This window comes from Pinus tabuliformis, chromosome J (genome assembly GCF_031772625.1).
Source record: "Pinus tabuliformis cultivar Carrire ecotype Pingquan chromosome J, CPIR1, whole genome shotgun sequence".
In the NCBI taxonomy this organism is placed as follows: Eukaryota; Viridiplantae; Streptophyta; class Pinopsida; order Pinales; family Pinaceae; genus Pinus; species Pinus tabuliformis.
In genome coordinates, this window is record NC_142295.1 from 622,919,607 (window position 1) to 622,936,964 (window position 17,358).

The following is a 17,358-nucleotide window of genomic DNA, read 5'->3' on the forward strand; positions in this document are numbered from 1 at the left end:
CAGGTTGTATCACTGATGATGTGGAACATTCTGCTTCAAAACCCTTAGATGAATTATGTAAGATATGTGTGACATGTCTTTCTTCATCTTGCATTTGACCTTTATCATTTTTAATTTTATCTGGATCACCTTCAATTAACCACCTTTCAATCGAACCAATGACCTCCTCATAATAAGATGGAGCTTGTTGCAGCAAATAAGGAGGCTTCTGATCTGTCAATGTTTCCTGGTTTCTTTCATCCTCTAACCGTTGTTGAAATTTATGTTCCTGTATTGTAATGGCATCTATCTGGCTAGAGTGTTCAACTTTCATAGTACTAATTTTCCTGGCATGGTCTTCTTCCATGGTCAATAACTTATTTTGAAGACATATCTAATTAGCTTCCATGGTCGTCATATTTTTCTCTAAGCTTGGTAACTTGCTTTGCATAAAACTAATTTCCCTGTCATGATTAGTTTTCATGGTCTCAATTTCCTTAGCATGCTGACTTTGTATGTTGGTTACATGATCAAAGTGTTTAATTTTCATGATTTCGATCTCCTTATCACGTTTTTCCAGGTGGGTGCATAAAGTTCTCACATCATTGGCATAATTAGTTTGATTAATCTCCATATTTTTTACCAGCCGCATTAGTTCTTGTATAATTTTCTTTTGATTTTCCTTTTCATTGTCAACACTGATTTTAAAATTTGTCCCTGCTTTTCCACTATCATGGATTTGATCTGCAATGGTACAGGTGGATGGCACATTCTGATATGAAGAATTGTCTTGAAATCTTTCATCGACTGTTGAAACTTTCATAAGATTACTTTCATTCTGTTGCACAATTTTAGGGGCACAAGGTGAGCTATCTAGATAACCATATCTATCTTTAAAAGCATTGACAATGTCTTGTAAAGAAGTGAAAGAATCTTTAGGACAATTATTAAACCAATTCAAAGCATCACCCTCTAAAGAAAGCACAAATAGACACATTTTGACATCTTCATGATTATATTGAGGAAGTCTACAATATATGATCATTATACAAGTAAACTTGTTTAAATGCTTTCTAACAACGACTGAATCACCACCTGAGAACAAAGGTAATTTAGAAATGGCCACTTCTGGAAAATCATGGAGATCATCAGTAAAATGACATGGTTTAAACGAATAATCCATGATGAATAAAAAGGGACCAAATGGATGATAGAAAGAGATCTCTGCGGAAGAAAATCAAGAGATGAAAGAAGTGAAGTCGCCATTTGAACAATGAATCTAATTCTAGGATCCAAAAAGCAACAAACAAGCTGATATGAGGGAGGCTTCTTATCTGGGAAAATAAATGAAAAGAAATGGAATCGCCACCCAAACAAGAAATGAACTGAAGAGTAGGTGCTGATATGATGAAAGATAAGGCGATGAAAAGATCCAAATGATGTCAAAAAATGTTGACTCTGCCAGCTCAAATGAGAGATGAGAAAGATGAAATAATGATGAATGTTGTTGAAATGCCAGGGATAGAAAAACTCTATCCCCGGTAATGGCGCCAAAAAATGTTATCTTTGCCAGCTCAAATGAAAAGATTCCAGATTCCAGATGAGAGAGAAGAATGAAGATGAAATGTCATTGAAACGCCAAGGACAGAAAAACTCTATCCACGACAACGGCACCAAAAAATGTTGTCACACAGATTGTCATGACAACGCTCAGACCAGGGGCTGTCACCCTGATCCCTGATCTCTCCGTTTAAGCCATATCCTGAGGTTAAGAGGGGTAGACCCTATGGGACAAAGGAAGACCAACTGTGGACCAGTTGGGTTGGGAAACACAGCAAGGAAATTTAGCACTTGATTGATTTTAGAAACTAATGTACCAGTGCCTTATGGATTTAATGATTAAATGATTATTTACTAAATATTGCAGAAATGATGATGATGATGATGATGATGGTTAACGTCCACTGAGACCAAATTGGTCTATCGGACCTATAATTTTCTTAGTTTCTAATTCTCTGGCTCCTCGTCTTTCTTGGCGAGATTGGTGTTGTAGCTTTCTTTTTTTTCTCTACGGTCTTCCAACTTTCTTTATCTTGCATCTCTTTCATCTCTTCTGATTCTTGGGACATTGGTGTCTTAGCTTCGTGATCCACTGTGTTCGTCTTTTTGAAGATAGTCGGAGAAGAAGTTTGGTCTAGGAGATCTGCATCGCTGTTAAATGAAGATTTATTTTGTGCGGTATTCGAGTCCTCATAACTGTTGATGCTTGAGGGGTTGTCGAGTTCACTCTTTTGTTGTTGGGCGGGGCTTTCCCCCTGCTTGTCTTGAAAGATGTTTCTCTCTTGCCCGATTTCTTGTGATTCAGAGTTTTATCGAGATTATTCCTCTTTGATGACAGTGTAGTGTTCTCTCTGTGCTTCTTCCCACCATGTAGATCTGTGGTGATTTTTTCTAGCATAATTTTTCTGGGAGGCTTTTGGGCAATTTTTGGCTAGGTGGCCTGTCTCAAAGCAGGATCGACACCTGAAGAGGACACTTTCATAATCAAGTTTCTGATTCCACACATAGTATTTACTTGTTAGATGTATTTCAGCTGGGAATCCGGCACTAAAGTCCATTTCCACACAGATGTTTGCATAGGTGGTTCTGGCATATTCCTCTATTTCTGGGCACCTATAGTAAAATTTTCCAATTGCATTTCCAATTGCTTTTAGCGAAGAGAAATTCCAGAGATGCAAGGCTAAGTTTGGCAGTCTCACCCAAACTGGTGCTGAGGTTATGACTGTTGTTGAGGGATCGAAAGATGAGTTCCATGGCCTCATGAATAGGCCTGATTTTTCCTAAAACCAAGGGCCGGAATCTAGAATACATTGTCTGCTTTCAGGGTTTTCAAAATCTACTATAAAGAAACCCTTAGCACAAGGATAGATATTAATTGCATCAAGGATTAGAGGCTTCCATACCTCCGAGATCCAATTGTGTAGACTTGTTAGCTGCAGCCAAAAACCATTGAATCGACAAATTAGAGCACTTTTAGAGAACTTCAAAGCCTCATTGAGTGAGCCCTGGACCACCTGGAAAGTGGGAGCTGGGGCTTCACTCACGATATGGGCTAGAGCTTGCCCCCTAGAGGTGGACGGAACTGAGCCAACAACTATTTTTGAGAAGCTGGGAGCCATCTGGAGAATGCTCTCGCGCTACGTATAAAAGATTGTTGAAGAGAAGGCCACAAGAGCTAACCAAATCTACGGTGATCTAAAATATACTGCAGATCTATTCAATAACTAAATTGTACACCGCAGCAAGAGCCGCAGATCTACTCATGCAAAAACGAAAGAAAGAGTAGAAAACACCTCCAATAACTAATAGCTCACAGATTTGGGTTCTTCTTATGCGTATCTAGCCAAATCTACGTTGATCTCCCATAAAAGAAGTTGGCCATCGTTTGGAAGAAACGCAGATATATAGCTCACACCGTAGGTATATAGCCCACACATTTGAAAGAGGTATCACTGGCCACCATTTGGAAGAAACCATAGCCCTGGAGCAGATCTGGAAGAAACCGCAGAGCAGATCGGGAAGAAACCGCAATAAAAAGAGAATTTATGAAAAGAAGCTGGCCACTGTTTGGAAGAAACCGCAGCTATCACACTGCAAATATATAGCTCACACCGCAGGTATATAGCCCACGTGTTTGAAAGAAACCGCAGACCTGGAGCAGATCTGGAAGAAACCGCATAGCAGATCAGGAAGAAACCGCAATAGAAAGAGAATTTATGAAAAGAAGCTGGCCACCGTTTGGAAGAAACCGCAGATATATAGCTCACACCGCAGGTATATAGCCCACGCGTTTGGAAGAGGTATAGCTGGCCACCGTTTGGAAGAAACCGCAGACCTGGAGCAGATCTGGAAGAAACCGCAGAGTAGATCGGGACAACACATAACGATGGGTGTTCTGATGTTCGTGTGGCCTCTCTACGTCGAGCAACACTTCAACTTTGAAATCCAGATAGCACTGGAGGAGCCGCAGAGAATCGAACAGAACAGGGAATTATAAGATATGAAGGCTGAAAAAGAAGCCACGTTACCAAGGCTAAACTTGCCTCGAAAATCACGAGCATCCTACACCTGCGGGAGCATTAGAAAAGTAACAGATCTATCCTCGTCAGAGAGGGAATACAAATGCAGTCTCTCCAACACACAGCCCAAGCAATACAAGCTATTCAATAAACTCACAATGCTTTAATAATGATCCAGCAATTAAATTTCTAAAGATTAAATGCTTTAAACGACCACGAAATTTAAGTGCCAACCATATTTAAATAGTTAATCTCCAGATATAAACATTTAAGCACATTTAACTCTACCACAATAGAAAAAGACTTTTAAAGAAATTTCAAATTTATAATTAGTCTTTTTTCAGAATTTTTTAATTTTTAATTTATTTTTATATTTTTATAAAATTCTAAGATTAAAACAAAACTAAAGTCTAAATAAATAAACCTCAAATCTAAAAAAAAAAAATCTAAACTATAAAACAAAATAAAAAGCTTAAGGATTACTTTTTTATGTTTTTGGAAATTTTTTTATGTTTTTGGAATTTTTTTTTATTTTTTATTTTTATCAAATTTAAACTTAAATAAGTCTAAAATGAAACTAAAACCTTTTATGATTTTTTATTTTTATTAATTTTTATAGTTCTAAAAAAAGAAAAAAATCTAAAATTAATGTAATCTAAAACTAATTCTAAATCTAAAATGAAACTATACAAAAATATACATTGCCCCATAAATCAAAATGCAGACAAATCGAAATCGTTGAGCGTATATATATATTTTTATTTTTCTTTTACTGTTGCGTGTGTGCAGGTTTGCGTGAGAGTTGGACAGCGGGCAAGGAGGGTTTGCAGCTGAAGACTGAGGCAACAAGGGAAGAGAAAACATAGGTAGAACTGCGTGGATGAGGGAATGGAAGAGCTGCGTACAAGATTGAGGAAAGACAGTGATGAATGGAGCTGCATGAGAAGGTTTGGAGATGAACACACAGATAGGGGAGAAGCCTGGGTAATAGCAGCTAGATGGCGGGTTTAATGAAAGCGTGAAGAGGCTAGGGCAATGCGTAGGTAAAGGGAGCACGTGGGGCAGGAGTGGATTGAGGAATTTGCTGAGCAGTGTGGCAATGTGGAGATGGAACGAATACACAGAGGAAAGAGGGACATGAGGGAAATGAGCTGATAGATGAGAAGCGTAGGGAAAAATAAAATGGAATGGAACTTGTGTGAGGATGGTTGAAGGGAGAGGTGTGGGCAGTGTGGTTTCTGATTTTATTTGCAAGTAAGAGCTACGTTTGACAATTTGAATCTTGGAGAAATTGGACAGTGTACAAGGCTTTGGAACCAAGCAGCAAATGGATCGATACAGATGGTAACGGATCTGAAGATGGCAAATCAGCAAGGGTTTTACCCACTTCACAATAATAAAAAATTTCGAAATTCTTTCCTGCAACGCAAATGAAACCCCAAACAGCGTAACTATACCCCTACAGAAAATTAGTTCTGAGGCCAGATCTTCCCCTCCAGGGCCTAGATCTGGCTTCAAGATAGAAGCTCACCTTCAGATCTGCAACCTGTAAGCTACAACCTATTCATAAAAATAATGAAAACAAATAGCCAAAACCTAAAAATGTAAAAAATAAAATGAAACCCTAAAAACACTAAGAACCATCTGAATAATTACAGTATTTACAAACTGAAGGCTCTAGGTAGCCAGATTTATCGTTATGCCACAGAAATATTTTCATAATTTTAAACTTAATGTGAGGTGCTTCAGAAAAGCCTTCATGCATCTGCAACACAAATTCTAATGATAAGCCTGGGATTAAAATTGGTTGGGCTCTTTCAGAAACGCAATCCGGGAGTTGGCTGGTTCAACCGAGAACTTTCCTGAACGCTCGGTAATCTAAAAAAAGGATTTCCTACACAACTTAAATCAACCATTAACATAGAGGGAGAAAACAACAGTGAAATTTAGATCAAATGGAGATACCTGCCATTATATTCAGAAATTAAACTATCATTCAAACCCCAGAGATCAGACAAGATATTGTGCGTAAATCAATCTTCGTCAAGCTATTATCAATGGTTGAAAATAAAATTATGCAGAAAAATAAAACATCTTACAACATTTCCAGAAGAGTAAACCAGCAATATTTTCAACCCCAAAGTCTTTCTTTATTGCACAAAAAATGACTACAAGAGAGCTTTCTTTAGCACAAGACTCACAGATCGAATGATCTCAAATGACCCCTAACACCCTATTTAAAGGAAAAATTCCCAACGGCTAGTTCGATTGATCCATTTCAAACTAATCTCGACCGTCGATGAGGATCAAAATCCTTTTCAATCTCATCCGTCGAAATTTTAAATGCATTTAATATATTAAAAATTAAAATTTTGCATTTATTTTCTCAAAATTTTGACTTATTTTATTATTTTATTATTTATTTTATTTTAAATTTTAATTTTCATAAATTTTTATTATTTTTTAATTTTTTTAATTAATTTTTATTATATATATATATATATATATTATATATATATATATATATATATATATATATATATATATATATATATATATATATATATATTTGGATCCTTGAACTTAGCCTTTGGAAAAATCACCTCGGACCTAGGACTTAGGACTTATGAGGGATAAAGCATTTTCTAACCCTCAAGACACTTTATATCATGACTTTTACAAATTTACATCTCAAGGGGGAAAACCCATTTGACATAGACCTCATAGACCACCCAACGCTGCGACACAAATATAATATAGCAGATCAAGCAATTTGTAATAACCTAACCAAATAGTTAGAATTATTTCCAAATTACTTTTACATAGACTCGAAGCACACTGGGATTACCCTAAGATTCTATTGACAAAATTCATTCCGACTTTGGGGTTAGGCTGAAGGAAAACTCTACCGATCATGGATCGATGAGACAAAAAACCTTCCAAAACATAGATCATCACTAGAAAATTAGGTTTTCCTAGACAATTTACATACATGACTCGGATCTGCTAAGATTATTTACAATTTACACATGCAGACTGGGTTTATTACATAACATGATTGGGCCGATGATGACAGTCGAATGGCATGGATACGTCGATCAAGCGCTAACCTTTTTGTCTAAAAAAGGGGGTGTACTGCTATGGGTAGTTGACACGTAGTGATCAACATGCCTCATAGAGGTTTTCATCTAGGACTCTTATTGTTTTTTCTTTTTTTCACAAAAATAAAAACAATGTTTCAAGAATTGTGTGACTTGGAAGCTAAGACACTTCCAATCACATTTACCTCCTTACTAATGGTATTGATGAACTCTTCCCTGGATAGAGGTCTTTTATAGGATTTCAATTTGTATCCATTAACAAGCAAGGGAATACCTTCCTCATCAATGGTCCTAATTTGAATAGCCCCATTTCCATGGCACTTCTCTATCATATATGGGCCCAGCCACCTGGTCATCAATTTTCCTTTGAAGTCCTTGAAACTGGAGTCATATAGCAGAGCCCAATCCCCTTCTTAAAAAACCTTGTCCTTAATGTTCTTGTCATCCCAAACCTTCCTCTGTACTTGAATAAATTCAATGTGTAGGAGGGCCTACATCCTGAATTCATCCAAACCATTGAGCTGGAGTAGCCTCTCCTGTTGTGCCTTTATAACATCCAAATCCAACTATGCTTCCATTCTCAAAGTGTTGTACTCAAACTCAATGGAGAGAAGAGCCTTCTTTCCATAGACCAAGTCATAAGGGGTGAAGCCAGTGGTTGTCTTCCAGGTTGTATTATAGGCCCAAGTGGCCTCCACTAGTTTGTCAGCGCAATATTTTTGGCTGCTGCTGACAACCTTCATGAGGATGCCTTCCAATGCTCTGTTAATGACCCCTACTTTTATATTGGCCTGAGGATGATAGGCAGTTGACTTCCTATGTTTTATCTTATGTTTCCCCAACAAATTCTTGATCATATGTGATGTGAATTGGGCTCCCTGATCAGTGACTAATTCTCTAGGGTACGTAAACTTGTAGAATACATTCTCCCTTAAGAACTCAGCCACTTTCTCCTTTTTTCTACCTTGACAACCTTGGTCTCAGACCACTTTTTCAAATAATCGGTGCATACAATTATGTAATTTTTCTTCCCTAATGGTGGATCAATGGGCCAAATGAAATCCATGCTCCATTTGTCAAATGGATCTAAAGCCACTTAACACTGCAAGGGAATTTCATCCTTGGGAGTAGGTTTCCCCATCCTCTGGCACTGATCACATCGACTAGTGTATCTTCTTGCATCTTTGTGGAGATTCTATCGGTACTAGCCAACTTGCAGTACCTTAAAGGTTGTCCTCTTTGTTGCAAAGTGACCTCCACATGGCCCATCATGACAGCCTATAAGGATATCAAAGACTTCCTCCTCCCTTACACATCTCCTTAAAATTTGATCTAGGCCTAACTTGAAGAGATTTCCCCCAATCCAAGTGAATGGGGCGCTCTTCCTTACAATTCTTCTCTTTTCCTTGGATGACAGATTTGGAGGGATGATCTTATTAAGAAAATTAGTTTTGTTGTGCTAAAATTCCTTTTCAAATTATATTAATATGCTTGAGGATTTATGAGATTGTTTTCAAGTTTAAACATGGGTTTTTGAGTGTTTTTATGTAATTTATATGTGCAAATTTACATAAACAAATAACCTGAACAATAGCATATAACAGACATTAACATCACCATAAACAGTATCACAGTAGCACATGATGAAGGAGTTCACCCCTCCATGGCTATGTCTCCTTGGTCTAGCTTGCAATGGCTTGACCCTCTCTATTATTCTCAAAATTGTGAATACATCAATTTACAATGCTCAGAATGCTCTTAAACCTATTCCAATGGATCCAGAATGCCCAAAAATGCCTGTGTAGCCTCTTTTTACTTCTGATTTGGTCAAAAAATAAAGAAGTTATGGCCTTTCCCAATTCTCTGCTAATCGCACCAAAAATTCCCCAAAATTTGGCACCATCCTACAATTTATCCCCTAAAACGCACTAACAGAGCAACAATTTTGCTAAAAACCAAGCGAAATTGTCAGAAACTTTAAATGTTCGCTAATGCTTAAGTTCTAAAATTTGTGGCCACATTTGAGGCAATGTGCCCAGGGCTAAGGCCAATGGCCCGCCCCCGCCGGCCAGGCCCCCCATCCTCCTTCGTTAGTGGTCACATTATGGTGAATGTAACCAAGGGTCGGCCCTCACGAGCTAGCCCAACCTCCGAACCACATGCCAACATAATTTAAATATAATGTGCAAACATAGGAGCTAAGCAACATAGCACATGGTGTATTAGTGAAGGCTTTGTATTAGTGTTGGGAGGTCGCGGGTTCGATCCCAGCTGCCTCCGCCCAGACTATGACCAAAATTTTGGTGGCCTCCTGAGTTGTCATGTGGTGGCCTCTAGTTGGGCCACATGTCAGCCCATGTTTGGCCATCAACCACCCAATGAAATTGCGCCAATTTCACCCAGTAATAAAACAACACTTGTCACATTGTGATTCACCGAGAAGACCGTTGACCAAGTCAACAACCACAAACCCTACCCAATGAGCGCTACATCAGAAATACGAACTATTGACTAGGCTGTCAACTTTTTTTTTTAATTTTCCTGTTTGGGAAAGTGAACAGAACTTGTTTCTAGAGTCATACGGAGTCTGTTTCACACAAAGCGAGTTGTGTCAATTCAGGATGGTGAGCATTGTAACACAATCATCAAGGTTCCACACCAATCCAAAAACTTTTAATTTTGAGCTAGGTTTTGAGCACCTGATCATTTCTCCAACTAGAAGCCTTTTGGACCCCAAAATATCACTTTTAATTGTCCAACAGGTGAGGGTACATTTCCCTCACCTCTCCAATCTCGATCCATTTGGCCTTTGAAGTATTTGTTCCCTTGAGCCCCACTAGAAGGTAATCCACATACCCTCATTTTGAATAGCCTGTTATTCTATCAAGAATGGTGTCTTGCTGTAGTTCATAAAGGTATTGAGGAGAAAAATCCCTAATGGAAGGAATTTGGACATTTTCTCCTTGATCTTCAATCAAAGGAGGCTCATACAACCTTAAGTTCTCAACATTAACAACAACATAAATTTTCATATATGAAGGAAAATCCAACCTGAAGGCATTGTATCCAATCTTTTCCAAAATTTTGAATGGATCATATCTAATTGGTTTCAGTTTTTTACCTTCTCCTTGGAGCCTCTCTTTGCTAATGTGTAGCCAAAATTCATCACCGACTTGGAACTTTTGTTCTACATGATGCTTGTCATGCCTTGCTATGTACTTGCCTTGTCTCTTTTCAAGCTATTCTTGAACTCTTTGGTGTACTAATTGGATTTGTTCAATGAACCTTCTTGCTTTGTCTATGTCACTATGACCATCAATAGCAACATCTTTCCCAAAAATAAAATCCAAAGGAGACTTAGGCAAGTATCCCAAACATGCCTCAAATGGTGATGTTTGAGTTGAAGAGTGCTTGGCCCAGTTGTAAGCATGATGAATATAGTGCAAATGTCCATCCCACAAATTAGGATGCTTGTTGCAATATCCATGAAGAAGATGTATCATTATCATGTTTACCACCTCTGTTTTACCATCTGTTTGTGCATGAAATGGTACTCTTTTTCAATTTGGTGTCCATTAATCCCCACAATCTTGACCAAAAATTCCCAACAAAGAGAGAATCTCGATCACTAACAATGCATGTGGGAAATCCAAAAAGAACCCATAAATTCTAAAAGAATAAATGAGTAGTTTGTTTAGTTGTAACTTTCTTTTTACATGGGATCAAAATAGACATTTGTTGAACCTATCCACAGTTACTACATAACAATAATCATGTCATCTTTTTTACAATGGAAGACCTCCTACAAAATCCATAGAAACACTCTCCCATGGTCGTGAAGGAACCAGAAGTGGTGTGTACAATCCTAACTTCCTATTTCTAGGCTTACTGGCTGCACATAATGAACAACCTTTAATAAAACGTGACACACTTTCAAGCATATGAGGCCAATAACAATACCTTTGTAGATGGGTCACCGTCTTACTTACACCAAAATGACCAGTAATAAGAGAAGTATGTGCCTCTCTTATGATATTGACTCTTTCTCCCTATGGAATACAAAGCTTTCCAAGATGGTACAGCAAGTTATCATGCAAATGATAATCCAATTCCTCTACTTGGTTACCTTGACTCAAGCTTGCATAAACATCCTAAAATTCATTGTCTAATGCATATTGCTCAACATGATTTTCATGAAAAACATAATTATGCTTGAGTAAAGTAGTTGCACTAATAATAGGCCCAGAAAGAATATCAACAACTTTATTGTAGATACATTTCTTATACCTGATCACCAAGTGGAATTGTTGAAGAAAACCCATCCATCGGAAGTGCCTTGATTGCTAAAACTTTGATTGATATTGCAAGTATTGCAATGGTTGATGATCAATGTGAATGATTGTTTCCTTACCCATAAAGTAGTGTTTCCATTTTTTCACACTTTGCACCAATGCATACAATTCCTTATCATATGTAGGATAATTAATTACTACACCATTGAAAGTTTTTGAATGAAAATAGATAGGCTTACCATGTCACATGAGGACTGCACCCATGGTGTAGTCACTAGCATCAGTCTGAATCTCAAATGACTGTCTCAAGTCTAGAAGTGCAAGTACTGAAGCTAAACTGGTCTTTTCCTTCAATGCATCAAAGGCCTTTTGTTGTTTGCCTCCCCACTAAAAAACATTTTTCACACTTGTCAATGCATGCAAAGGAGTTGTTATAGAAAAAATTTAGCAATGAATTTCCTCCAATATTGGGTTGCTCCCAAAAAACTTCTTACCCTAGTAACTGCCTTAGGCCATGGCCAATTCAAAATGACATCAACCTTGGAGGGATCTATTTTCAACTCACCTCCTCCAACAATATGACCCAAGTAAACTAAAGAAGTTTTTCCAAACCCACACTTTGACATCTTTAAATACAATTGTTCTTTCTTTAAGACATCAAGTACTTTTCTAACATGCATAACATGTTAATCATGAGATTTACTAAAAATTAAGATGTCATCTATGTATACTATAACAAAATCATCAAGAAATGGCCTCAACACATCATTCATCACATGCATGAAGGTAGTAGGAGCATTACATAAACCAAAAGGCATAATTAGCCATTCAAACAAACCTTTTTAGTTTTGAATGTTGTCTTCCAAATGTCTCCTTCAGTAATTCTAATTTGATGGTAGCCACTCCTTAAGTCCATCTTAGTAAAAACTTTTCATATTTCAATTGATCAAGTAAATAATCTATTCTAGGTAGTGGGTAACGGTTCTTTACTATAATCGTGTTCAATGCACGGAAGTCCACACACATGCACCATGTTCCATGCTTCTTTGGCACCAAAACAATAGGTGAACCACATGGCGAAGAATATGGTCTCATGATCCTTTTATCCAATAACTCTTGAATTTTCTTTTTAATTTCTATACTTTCCATCACTGACATCCTGTACATGCCAATGTTAGGAAGAGGAATATCTTGCTGCAACTGTATCTCATGTTGGATTCCTCTCTTGGGAGGCAATCCTTTTGGTTCCTGAAACATCTCATCATATTGGTTAACAACATCAACCAATTCAAATTTCAATCTTGAATCATAACCTTGAAAATATTCATTATCAACATCATTCTTGGGTTTGATCATTAGAAGCACAAAATTCTTGCTTGAATTCACTAGTATTTTCATCTACCTCGAATTTACAAGTGAAAGATTTAGTTTCTTGCTATGAGCTCTCACAATATATTCTACTCCATATTTGAAAAAATGGTATTTTTTTTCATTTCTATGGGAGAAATATTTTATGTCATAGAGATACGGGTTTCCCAAAACTACACCACATATGTCCAATAGCGCAACATCAAGCTCCACTTCATCTATGAAATTCACAATAATGGTGAATTTCAATTTACACTTTCTAGTTACCTGCAATTCTGCATTGTCACACACCCATCCAAATGGATATGGTTTATGATGTGGAATGGTTTTCAAGTTTATACGTTTGACAATGTTTTCATAGATAAGATTGGCTTGAGATCCACTGTCGAAAAGTGTATCAATTTTGGTATCTTTTGAGATCACCCTTATGTGAAAAAGTTCTATCCTCTTCTTTTCATTTGGAGTTTCATTTTGTGAATTTAAAGTACTAGTGCTAGCAATCGATTATTTTCCTTTCATAACCATGGTTGTAATTTTAGTTTCATCACCTGAATTGGATCCCAAATCCTGTTGAGTGGTTGCAATTGTCTTTTGTTTTCCCTTGTTGTTGAATTTATTTGATTTCATTTCGGGATGAAGCTTCCAACAATGATAGATTCATTTTTCTTTCCCTTCCCTTTGAAACCCTTTTCTTTTCCTTTACCCTTAAATGGATTTTTACTACCCTCTCCTTGAGTGTTTTTCCCTTTTTCCTCAAGATGAGTCTTGCACACACACCTCATCTAGATTATTTGGATTAAACATAAGGATAGTATGCCTAAGGTAATTGTGTAAACCCCCTATCTACTTCAGCAATGTGTCTTGTGATTGCAAATCTACACCTAACATTAGAGACATTTTTCTGAATTCTTGGGTGTAACCTTGCACATTTTGACCTTTAAGTTGTCTAAAATTTTGCCAATTCATGATGGCTTTCTGCATATAAGCTAGAGGGTAGAATTGTCTTTTAATTGTAGCAATGAAATCAGACCAAGAAATTGAAATCTTACCATTTTTTTTTATCTCCTCTTGTGTCTTTGATTCCCACCATACTAGTGTTTCACCCTCCATTCCCAAGGAATCTAATTGAATCTTTATGTCATCCTCTTGAAGGCTTTGAATTCTAAAATAGACCTCCAACTAACAAACCCAATTGTCAATCTTCTCTACATTCACTTCACCATTATACATGGGCAGTTCAAATTTAACATCAAGTTTTAATAAGGGTGATTTACCAGTTCCTTTTGAGGTATGTTGATGAGTATGACTAAGGGTTGTGTTAGTGGAAGAGGGTGAAGATGTCTGTGAAGAAGAATATGAAGAATATGGAGGAGAGGGTGGAGATTTACCTCCATTTCCATTACCTCCTCCTCTTGAAGAACCTTCTCCTTTGGTAGGTTTGGAGCTTTCACCCTGCAATCTAGTATTCCTCTCTTCATAGAGGACCTTCACCATCTCCGTAATATCAAAGAAATCCTTCTTGAAGACCTTCCCATCCTCTGTCATTGTAGGCTCTCCTTCATGACACATGCTCACTGGAGTCTCAACAACAACTTGAGGAAGAACTGGTAATGGATATTGTGGAAAACTTTCCCTCCTTCCCCTTGACTCAACTTCAGGGCTTTCAACGGGATTCCCTTCTCCTCTCTTGTGTTTTAACCTTGTAAGCATGGCATTCACTTGCAAACATTTAAATCCTTCTTGCAGAAATAAAACCAAGAACTCTGATACCAAACTTGATCTGATTTAAAAAAATAGTTTTATTGTGATAAAATTCCTTTTCAGATTATATAAAATATTCTTGAGGATTTATGAGATTGTTTGCAAGTTTAAACATGGGTTTTTGAGTGTTTTTATGTAATTTTTATGTGCAAAATTACATAAACAAATGACTGAATAGAATCATATAATAGACATTAACATCACCATAAACAAAATCATAGCAGCACATGATGAAACATTTCACTCCTCCTGGGCTACATCTCCTTGGTTTGGCTTCCAATGGCTTGTCCCTCTCTATTATGCTCAAAAGTGTGAATACATCAATTTACAGTGCTCAGAATACTCTGAAACTTGTTCCAATGGCTCCAGAATGCCAAAAAATTCCTATGTAGCCTCTTTTTGCTCCTGATTTGGTCAAAAACTGAAGAAGTTATGGTATTTCCAAATCTTCTGCTAATCGCACTGCAAATTCCCCTAAATCTACCACCATCCTACAATTTCACCCTAAAAATGTGCTAACAGAGTGACAATTTCACCGAAAACCAAATGAAATTGTCGAACACTTCAAATTTATGCTAACGCTTAAGTTCTTAAATTTGTGGCCGCATGGGGGGCCACATGCCCCCCACCATATGAGCCCCCCATCCTCCTCTGTCGGTGGTCGCATTATGGTGAATGTAACTAAGGGTCTGCCCCCGCGCACTGGCCCAACCTCCGAACAACGCGCCAATATAATTTAAATATAATGTGCAAACATAGGGTTAAGCAACACAGTGCATGATGTATTGGTGAAGGCTTTGTATTAGTGTTGGGAGGTCATGGGTTCGGCCCCTGCTACCTCTGCCCAAAATATGACCAAAATTTTAGTGGCCTCCTAGGCTGCCACATGGCGGCCTCCACTTGGGCCATGTGTCAACCCGTGGTTGGCCATCAACCACCCAATGAAATTGCACCCGGTAATAAAATGGCACTTTTCACATTGTGATTCATCGAGGAGCCCATTGACCAAGTCAATGACCACATACCCTGTCTAGTCAGTGCCACGTCAGTAGTACTGACTGCTGACTAGGCTATCAATTTATTTTTTTTTAATTTGCATGTTTGGGAAAGTGAACAAAACTCGTTTCTGGAGTCATACGGAGTTTGTTTTTCATGAAATAAGTTGTGCCAGATTCAAGATGACAAGAATTATGTAGTCATCTAGGTTCCACACCAATCTAACAACTTTTAATTTTGAGTTATTTTTTGAGCACCTGATCAAGGGAACTGTGCAGCAACTAGGTAGTTGGCTATGTCAGTAAACCATGGGGAGAGAACTGAAAAAGAAAATAAATTCTCATCTTGCAACTAATCGTCAACCATTCCTTCCTCACCTGCAAGCAAAGCAAGTCTAGACAAAAAATCTACAACTACATTTTCTCTACCTGGCTTATCAATGATAGTTAAATCAAACGAATGTAATAAAAGAAACCATCTAATAATTCTAGCATTCACATTAGGTTTATTCATCAAGTATTCGATAGCAACATGGTTCGTACACACAAAGGTTTGATAACTAGTGATGTAGTGTCTAAATTTGTTCAAGGAATGGACAACAACTAGGATTTCCTTTTCAGTCATTGTGTACTTTAATTCAGCCTTGGACAGATTTTTCCTAATGAAGTAAATGGCATAAGGAAACTTTTCATCTATCTAGCCCAGAGCTTCTCCTATAGCTTTGTCAGAGCCATCAGCATGGATGTGAAAAGGAAGAGCCCAATTTGGGCCTTTGAGTATGGGTGCAATAGTCAGCTTGTCCCCCAAGGTTTCTAGGGCCTCTTGGAAATGGATCCAAAAATGGATCCTTGATAAACCTCTAAGTCTAAAAGACTTCATATAAGAGGTAGAAGGTGCCAAATGGCACAAATCCTTTGTAAATCAGAGGAAAATGAAAGTCGTAGGCTGCTCTCATAAATAGTCTCATTGCAGAGATCTCTTCATTCTGAATCCAACACAACTTGAATGGGTGAAAACGGACTTCAGATGAAGAAGTTATCGTAGGAAGAAATTTCCATTTATCCTTTGAAAAGGGCAAATTCCCGTAAAAATGTCATAAAAGGCTATTTGAGGAAATCGCATCGCATAAGGCCAAGAGGAGGACTTAAGGTCGGGCGGAAGGGACCCCCGATCAGCGATCTTCGATGATCGGATTGGTAGATCGGGTCGGAGGCAGGCATATGCACCCATAAAGCAAAGGCCACGGGCCGATGCGATAGTGTGACTTGCGACTGCGATTGCTGATATCGGCGGATCGCTATTGGTGATCCCAAAAGGGAAGGACACCGGGCCGTTGCGACTTGTGATTGCGATTAGGACCAGACCCGATGGGGTTTAAAAGCCCGATTTCATAAAAATTCAAATCCGGAAATTTGGATTTTCCTTTGTATTTCCCATTTAATGGATTTTTGGCCATTGGCCATGTCGCCGAAGCGATTGCTATATGTGATGGAAGGCAGAGCCGATAGGGATTTTAGGGGCAATTTAATGGACTTTCACGTCTGTGTTTCATGTCCGATAGTGCTTTTCATGTGTATTTCCATTTCAAGCTCGAAACACAGTATTTTGTGGATTTTCGCTTAAAAGGAGGCAACTAGTTCATTTTCCATGGGAAAACAGCCATCATTCCCTGTGCCATGCTGCAGGTAGGCGTTTCTGCAACAGGGATGCATTTTGAAGTGCGAAGAGGCAAAGCCGGGAAGAGGAATGATTCCTCATGATCACAGTTGACAGAGGAACGGT